Source organism: Pseudophryne corroboree, chromosome 1 (assembly GCF_028390025.1).
Source record: "Pseudophryne corroboree isolate aPseCor3 chromosome 1, aPseCor3.hap2, whole genome shotgun sequence".
Classification (NCBI taxonomy): Eukaryota; Metazoa; Chordata; class Amphibia; order Anura; family Myobatrachidae; genus Pseudophryne; species Pseudophryne corroboree.
Genome location: NC_086444.1, coordinates 248630780 through 248640286, shown reverse-complemented (window position 1 = coordinate 248640286; position 9507 = coordinate 248630780). Strand labels below are relative to the sequence as shown.

At 44.1% G+C, this 9507-nt stretch overlaps 2 pseudogenes; both read left to right on the top strand.

Annotated features, from left to right (window-relative positions):
- Positions 1-403: 403 nt before the first annotated feature.
- On the top strand, positions 404-521 carry LOC134934882 (5S ribosomal RNA; annotated as a pseudogene).
- A 141-nt stretch (positions 522-662) lies between these two features.
- Positions 663-780, top strand: LOC134944795 (5S ribosomal RNA; annotated as a pseudogene).
- The last annotated feature ends 8727 nt before the right edge of the window (positions 781-9507 follow it).

Below are 9507 nucleotides of genomic sequence, written 5' to 3'. Positions count from 1 at the left end.
TATTTTTGCTTTGCAGTTTATTTTTGCTTTGCCATTGTTGGTGTATGAATTTGGGATTTCTTGTGCACAGTTATAATCCTTGAACTTGCTTGCAAAGTGTCAACTGTACCCCACTTTATTCCTGTGAATATATTACGTCACAGTGCCACTTAGCAAATTCCAAACTATTCTTGGCATTTAACCTATACCTACTAATTAATAGCAGAATTGTCATTGGTACGCATATACATATCTTCATTCATATTTGTTTTATTTTTTACACTTTACATTTTTTCAATTTTTATTTTCCATACACTCTTCTCATCTGGAAATACCATTTCGGACCATTTGCAGTCCTGATTTATGTAAAGTACGGAAAGTAGAAGTGGCCTCTTTTTTCCTTTCCTTTTCTTTTACATCAACGGCCCACGGCCATACTATCCTGAATACGCCCGATCTTGTCCGATCTCGGAAGCTAAGCAGGTATGGCCTGGTCAGTACTAGGAAGGAAAACCTCCTGAGAATACCAGGTGCAGTGGGCCCTTTTTCTAAGAAATATTCCCTCTTAAATTTACCATACACTCTCTCTTCTGGAATTACTGTTTCAGGCTATTCGTGGTCCCGATTTATGTAAAGTACAGATAATAGAAGTGGCCACTCCCTTTCCTCTTCTCCATCAAACGGCCCACGGTCATACCACCCTGAATACGCCCGATCTTGTCCGAATTTGGAAGCTAAGCAGAATTGGCCTGGTCAGTACTAGGAAGGGAAACCTCCTGAGAATACCAGGTACAGTGGGCCCCTTTTTCTCTAAGGAGACCTTCACCACTTCCACAATTTTGTCTGCATTTACCTTGAGCTCAATTTGAATAACATTTTGAATCCTCCATCACTTTACATTGCCAGGCATACACAGTGAATTTTAGGCTACCCTCAAATTTAAGCGATCAGCCAGTATCCTCGATCAACCTCCTGATATTTTCACCTTTTTAAACTTCTTGTACCTTATTTGATAAAAAGGTTAAACAAGAATAACACATAAAGGACAACAGTCATTAGACACGACTTTTAAATTATCATTATTTTTTATTCAAGAAACAATAAAGGTTAAGTTTTACTTTATTTTCACATCTCTAATCACACACATATTTATGATAACTAATGAGTGCTCCCAAACAAGGGTTTTTTGTCTTTCTCTTTCTTTTTTCAATTTTAGTCTAACCTACAAAATTCCTGGGAGCACCGCCAATTATTCACAGTCCAGGAATCATTTGATAACTGCTTGTATATTGGTAAAAATTGCAACAATGTAATTTGTGTGACAAACTGCAGAGATTAACCCTTTCTGTGACTTCTGCACAGGGATCACACAACTCCTATTCATAGGGCTGAATTCACTTAGGGGAGAAGTTCTTGACCGCAAAGAAGTGCAAGTATATACCGCACTTACAGTACCATTGGATTCGCAGATAATTTCTTACAATACACTATATACATAGAAACATAGATTTTTACTGCAGCCACCAGGGTTAGTTTAGGGGTATGGGTTAGGGTCAGGGCCAGCAACGGAAATCTTGGGGCCCACTACACTGATATTTCTGGGGCCCCCTCAACCTCCCTTAACTTGGCAGAGGGGATCTTTTATAAAAAAAAAATAGAGCCTTTGACTCAGCCTGTCAGTGAGCCCGGCAGGTGGTTTTCATACTGGGCTACCCGGCTCTTTGGTGGTGGTGGCAGGGACAAACAGAAAAGCCTGAGCGCAGCGACATGCATAATGATGGCAATACAGTATGGACCACAGGGACTGGACAAAGGGATGGGGTAAAAGGAGTGGGGAGGGTTTAGGTGGCTTTTTAATTATTTTCCTGCTTAAATTGAGCAGCTGGAGCATACACTTTATAAAACAATATTGGCACTGTTATTATTTCTGTCCTTAATACTTGGGGCCCGCCTGAACCTCGGGGCCCTGCACAAGTGTCCCCTTTGTCCCCCCCTGTCGCCATGCCTGTTCAGGCATTACCTATGGAGAAGCTTCGACATGACATACTAGGACACGCAACTGCACCATGCATCACCATTATATTTGAGTGTGCCTTGGCAATATTTAAATCTTGTTCAGTGTGCTGCGAGTTGTAAAAGATTGAAAATCTCTGTGCTACAGTGTCATCACCATGTTGTTATAAAACCACCTCAGTTTGCTATCCCTCCCCGGTATGCCCTTGCTGTAGACAGTGGAAGTGGTGCCATCTTCCCAGTGATCTCTTCGGAAAGATGGCGCCACACATACCAAGCAAAGACTCTGGCACAGCTCCTGATTGGCTGCCGGTCCACAATCTCTGATTGGCTCACGAACTGGCATCTGATTTAAGATACCCGCACCTCCGCTAGAGACCGGACTGAGGAGCAGGATAAGCATGCGCTGCACTCTCCTGCCCTAGCTGCAAGCAAGGTGGTCAGGCCACTAAAGGACCCCTGCCCGTGGCCCGCAAAAGGATGCGGGTGTGACGCCCCTGCACTAGAGTATCAGAATTCGTTTTTTACAGCACACCTCTTATTTAGAAATTCAGAAAAAATATAAAATGAAGTCAATTGTGTTTATAATATGTCATCCTTAGGTTTAGTTATGTAGTGAGGGACTGGTTTTACCAATTTAATTAAGTATAAATAATTTGAATTGGTCCTGCACCACCAAACTATGGCACTACTGCAAGGTCCACCTAACCCCTCTCCCCCTTTACCGAGGCACCCCAGGGTGTCACGGCCCCCAGTTTGGAAACTACTTCCATAAATAAACTTTTTTTTTTTAACTACATGTAATACACCTAAATCTCAGTTCCTATAAGGTTTTAAATCCTTGCATACAGTAAACTACACATACTTAAAAATCCTACACCAGGCACAAGTAGTCATTCAGGTGCGTTGGGAATGGTTGACCGGCAGCCGGGATCCTGGTGGTCAGCATACCAACATCGGGATCCCGGGCTGCCGGGAGGGGGGCAAGCGAAACGAAGCTCCTTGCGGGCTCACAGCATTCTCCACATTGTGGGCTTGGTGGCTTGCTGCGCTCGCCACAGGTTCTATTCCCACTCAATGGGTGTCATGGACACCCACGAGTGGGAATAGCCCTCGGTCCCTTGCCGGCATTCTGGTGGGCGGGATCCCGGCGGCAGTATGCTGACCGCCAGGATGGTGACTACATCCCATTTTGATGACTATGGGGTATATTCAATTAAAGTCGGATCCATTCCGACATGTATTTGCCGGAATGAGATCCGACAACCCCTATTCAATCTCATCTTAATACGACTTTTTCAAGTCGAATTGAAATGAGGAACGCACAGGAGGAGAAGGGGGTCGGGCCGTGGGGGGACCAGCTGGGGACAGCCGGCAGGCATACAGGGGAGATCAGCGCTACAGTAGCGCTGCAGCAGGATGTCACTCAGCCGCCCGACCTCACGGCAGTGTCCACCTGGCTCCAGAAAGCGTGCTGGAGCCGGGTGGAAGCTGCCGTGAGGTTGGGCGGCTGAGTGACATCTTGCTGCAGCGCTACTGTAGCGCGGATCTCCCCTATATGCCCGCCGCCTGTCTCCCTGCGGCTCTCCCCCATCTCCTACTCTGGGTCCGCATCTCAGTCCGACATACTGAGATGGTCGAAAAGGGGGCCAAAACCGATTCGACACAAGCACGTGGATCGGCAGCTATTCCACCGATCCACGTGCTTTTTGACAAGTCGAATGCCTCGACTTGTCGAAAAGCATTGAATAGGTCGAATCACATTTCGACCTTAAAAAATCGATAACTGCCTTCTTTTCGACACCAATTGAATATACCCATAGTGGGAGTTTTATCATTATTATCCTATTTGTATGTAAAAAGTGTTAAAAGGGGAGAGCGCTACTGTGCAGATTTCATACTGTTCCTTCAGGGAGGCTTCACTGCCTGTACCAAGATGGCTGCTGACCCAAAATACTGCACATAAGTGCAGCGCCATCTTGTCAATGTCTTAGAGCATCACTGTGGGAGACAGTAGTTTTTCACTTAACTCTTTAGAGACCTGAGATTATCAGAGATCCACAACACTTCCAGTGATCCTACACTGCTACCTGTTGCATACATTCATCAGCTGGGGAGCCGAATGACACCCCTCTTATCTCAACCTCCACTCAGTGAGAACCAGTGTGTAACAGTGATTATGTGCAGATTCCATACTGTTCCTTTAGGGAGGCTTCACTCCCTGTACCAAAATGGCTGCTGACCCAAAATACTGCACATAAGGGCAGCGCCATCTTGTCAATGTCTTAGAGCATCACAGTGGGAGACAGTAGTTTTTCACTTAACTCCTCAGAGACCAGAGATTATCAGAGATCCACAACGTTTCCAGTGATCCTACACTGCTACCTGTTGCATGCATTCATCAGCTGGGGAGCCGAATGACACCCCTCTTGTCTCAACCTCCGCTCAGTGAGAACCAGTGTGTAACAGTGATTATGTGGGATTCATATAAATATTTTATGCAATTCACAATATGAGCTTACCGTCTTCGGTTGTTGGAGAATTATTATACTTTTTTTTTTTTTTTTGGTCAGATATAGTTTTTTATTTATTATTATTTCAAAATGTGACTGGACCCTCTTTTGTCATTTTCACCTCAGCTCACTTTAAAAATTTTATAAAAGAGAAAATTATGTAAAAGCAATTATAGAGTAAGACCATTTTCCTTACTGTGTAAGCTGCAGAACTAGGTGTCCTGTTAGTTGCTTTTTATTTTACCCTTGTATGCCTTACTGCCATGTTTTGCTTATCGCACAGTGTAACCTATGTAGAGCACCCATCATGGCTGCCTCACCTGATACTCTCTTGTGTAGAATAAACAATGCATGGTTCTGAACTCTCCTAATATATTTGTCTCCACAAATATGTGTCATTTTTTCAGCCTTTGAGAGAATTTATTAATAAAGACAACTTCAAGCAAAATATATTTAAAAAGTAAATGTCTATTTTTATTTTAAGTAAAATGTAGCCACTTTTTCTTCTTCTATTTCTTCTTCGTCTGATGATTATTATTATTATTTTGTAATTATTCATATTATTATTTACTCTGCATTCTAAAATAGGTAATTTCGGACTAAGATTGGTCCAGTAATCTTACAAACTTTTTCTATAAGAGGAACAAGATGGCGGGAGCCTCATAACTCATGAAGAGTCATCCTTCAGCACTCAGGAGAGGAAAAACCCCCTTGTGGAGGAAACCTCTGGGGACCCATGGCTGAAGGACTGCCCGTCCCTCTAGGCATTAAGACACTATGCAGAGTTTGCCCAGTCCACCCGCCCACCCACTAACCTTGCCTAACCCAGTCATCCCTTCTGTCGCCTCAAATCTGCTATTTCGACCTATTTACCCGGCAGGAGAAAAACGCACCTTAACGTCAATGGTGAGAGAGTGAAGAAAGAGAGCAAGAGATGAATGGGAGTGAGGGGAGAGACAGTCATAACCACCATAGCATTAATTTCTGATGCTAACAGGGATTACAACTGTACAAATGTAGCCATTCTCGTCGTGGCTACATCTTACCGCAATTGCGCCTTGTTAAGCGCGACCGCACCACGTATGTCTGGACGTCTAAGACGTGTGTGTCCCATTCACATGGATGGGAGTGGCAAATGCCACAGCTTGGCATGGCTAGGTACAAACGCACATAGCTGTACCGAGGGTGCACGTTTACCTCAGATGTAGCCATGATCAGCCTGGCTACACCTCAGTGGTGTGCAGTGAAGTCAGTGGCTGGTGAGGCACTACAGCCATAATGTCCGCCGAATCCTGCCGATGAGCCCTACCGCTGCGGAGCCAATGCCCGCTACTGCCCCTGAGCCGATGCCCACTGCCACTGCCAATGGCTTACATACTCTCCCACCATCAACTGACCCAGCCCCCCACCACTAATTTGCATCTCAGTCCAGTGCCGCCAATGCCAGCTGCCTGCCTGCTCATCATACTTCTGATATATTGCACATTTTTATAGAAATAAAAATTAGTGATTGGGAAGGGAGTGGGAGGGTCTGAATGGGTTAAAAAAAAGTGGGGGAAAAATATGTGAGGTCCCCCCTCCTAAATATAACCTCTTTGAGCCGATCCTGGTTGTTTAAATATTGGGAAAAAATTGGACAGGGGTTCCCTGTATTTAGACAACTAGCACCGGGCTCTTAGTCCGGTCCTGGTTCCAAAAATACAGGGGATAAAAGATGTAGGGGTCCCCCGTAACCAGCACCGGGCTCCACTAGCCAGGGAGATAATGGCACAGCCGGTGGAAACATTTATGTAGGTCCCTGCAGCTGTGGCATTACCCCCCCAACTAGTCACCCCTGGCTGGGGTTCCCTGGAGGAGTGGGGACCCCTTAAATTAAGGGGTTCCCCTCTCCAGGCACCTATGGGCCAGGGTTAAAGACCGAGGATGTCCCCAGCACCCCTGGGCGGTGGGTGTCGGGCTGATAGCCATAAGTGTGTCAAACAAATGAATATTGTTTTATATTGTGGAACTACAAGGCCCAGCAAGCCTGCCCCGCTTGCTGGTACTAGGAGAACCTCAAGTACCAGCATGCGGGGAAATAACGGGCTCGCTGGTACCTGTAGTTCTACAACAACAAAAATACCCAAATAAAAACAACACACCGTGAAAGTAAAAATTTATTAAAACACACTTTCACACTCACACATACCTACCTACATCCCACGCCAATCACGTCCACTTGTCCATGTAGAATCCAATAGGGTTACCTATAAAAATGAGAGAGAGATTACTTACCTACATCCCACGCCGATCACGTCCACTGGTCCATGTAGAATCCAATAGGGGTGCCTGTATAAATGAGAATTATATTTACAAACTTCGTTCTAATCCACAGGAGGGGAAAGGGAGAGAGAGAGACCTGGTTATGTTGCTGCCTGGGAGGAAGGAGCCGGCGGAAGTCCCCGACTTGGTTATGCTGCTGACTGGGAGGAAGGAGCCGACGAACACGAAGGAGAGGGGAGAGCCACAGAGAGTTATGCTGCTGCCTGGGAGGAAGAAGCCGGCGGAACACGAAGGTGAGGGGAGAGCTGCAGAGAGAGAGAGTCCCCACGACCTGGTTATGCTGCTGCCTGGGAGGACGGAGCTGGCGGAAGATGAAGGAGAGGGGAGAGCCGCACTCAGTCGCTGCCACTGCTATGCACGTCCTTTGCTCTGTACAGTACTGCCAGTGACAGCCGGATACAGTCACTGTCAGTACTGAAGCTGCTGCTCAGTGACCAATAACAGTGACAGTGCTTTCAGATAGGCTGAAAGCACATCCCTGCTGTTCTGCGGCACTTGGGCAGGTGCCGCTACTATTACTTTTTTCAATGTGCTTTTACAGCCCTTTGCTTGGCACCGCCCCCTGTCCGCCCCCTGCTTCCGGTCGATTACAATGCACAGCGGGAGGCACCTTTCTTGGTGCCACACAAATGTATTTAAACAGCCATTTACAATCTAAAATATTTTACATAATATAGAAAATATACTTATGACACAGAATATGTGTCATGAGTTTCTTCTTTGTATTATTTTAATCAGGAATGACAGGGGAAGCACTGCCTCCCCTGACTGCACGTCCCTGCTAAACCTGTATATAGTATTGGATAAAAACAAAAGTAATGATTAAAGCACAATATAATTCTTTTACATCTCTTTACATTAATAGAAATGAATCAGCCTGCAATACTGGCACACTGGGATTTAAGCAAGCAGAGAGAGAATAAAGGATTTAATTTGCAACATTATAGGCTCACCAAACAACTCCAAGGAGATGTCATGGGTGCAGCTGCAAATAAAGGATTTAATCACAAACATTATAGGCCCATCTAGACAGCACTCTTCAAATATCTCCAATGGCCCATTTGCAGCCGCTTGTGGTTGTTAGGTAACAGTACTGTCCCAGTAGGTGTAAGATTTTGTTTATATCCAATACTATGCTATCCTATCCCCAAGGTCATAAGTTATATATTATAATAGTCATGCTAAAAGTCTGCCAACGATTCCAATTAAGCTGCTCTTATCTTTGTCCAGTCACTAACCTTCTACCAGTGTGCTATGCCGTGCCAGGCCTCTGAGGCATAAGCAAGAGACAGCAACAGCAGAGCCCTGTATAGGCAGTTGCCATTATGACATCACAGCATGACCTCACACACCCCACCAGACCGGCTAAGACTGGTTATTTCTGTTTTGAGGCCCTTGTTGTCTATTATGGAAAAAAGTTTACAGGAAATAGCGCATAATTCTGTTCCAATCAAAATGAGGGAATACTTAGCCCTTTAGTCCATTAAATACAAGGATGTAACCCAATTTTCTTTTTATTGGTTTCTCATTCATATATGGAATCCATCGTCCGTCAAAACGAAGATCCTCAAAAGTAAAACCAGAAAACAGAAAATATAGTGTCGTATATTTGATATTTCTGGAGACACCCTCCACCAAAGAGTATAGTGATGATTATGCTGAATCCATATAACAGGTACAGCGTACCTAAACTCACATAGTGATGAGGTCACTTAGGCTCATAAAGGTATCTTTAGCTTTAACACCCAGTGTGAACCCACAAAATCAGATACTTCAGCTTCGTCTTTCCCAAAACGAAAGACGTACCGTACTCACACAGGATGAAGTGGTTCAAAACACGTAGAAGTTTCTTTAGTCTTTGATACTTGTATACGTTCCCACTTTATGATGCGGTTAAACTCAGAAAAAAAAGATAAAAGATATATGGTGTAGTACGTTTACAACACAGCAAGATTACACTAAAAAGGTACACATGATATCAATATGCATAGGTACAGCGTACCGAAACTCACACTGCAGTGGGGTACTTTAGACTTATCAAGGTATCTTTAAAACAAAGCCACCATATGTAAAAACCAGCAGTGGTGAATGGACATACATAAAAAATAGAAAAACTCTCTGCCTCTATTTTTTATGTATGTCCATTCACCACTGCTGGTTTTTACATATGGTGGCTTTGTTTTGTATGTAATCGGCCATTATTCCATCACACAGGCCATTAATGCATTCATTCCGGCATTTTGGTGGATTTTTTATGTTTTAATAAAACATTTGTTTTAGAGTAAGCAAGTCCATTCCCTTACAATATACAGAAATTGGGATCTGTAAGGAACAAAGAAACTGCTATGGGATTACAGCTACATATTGTTATGTAAGTAAGGTACGTCTGTGCATCATGATGTTTTAAATGAAGGCCATCAGTGTATTTATGCGGTGACTTATTTTAAAGATACATATTGGCATGCATGTATAAACGAGCCAGCACTAACGATGAACGAGGTGGGGGTCGTGCATCGTTCATCATTGGTGCCTACACACTGAAAGATATCAACGATATCTTCTTCATTAATGAACGAGATTGTTCATATCTTTCAGTGTTATCGCGCAGTGTTTAGGGCCTATTACCATTTCGTTATACGTATAGATTTTTATTGTAGCGTTTCCCTATTTATCTTTGGCT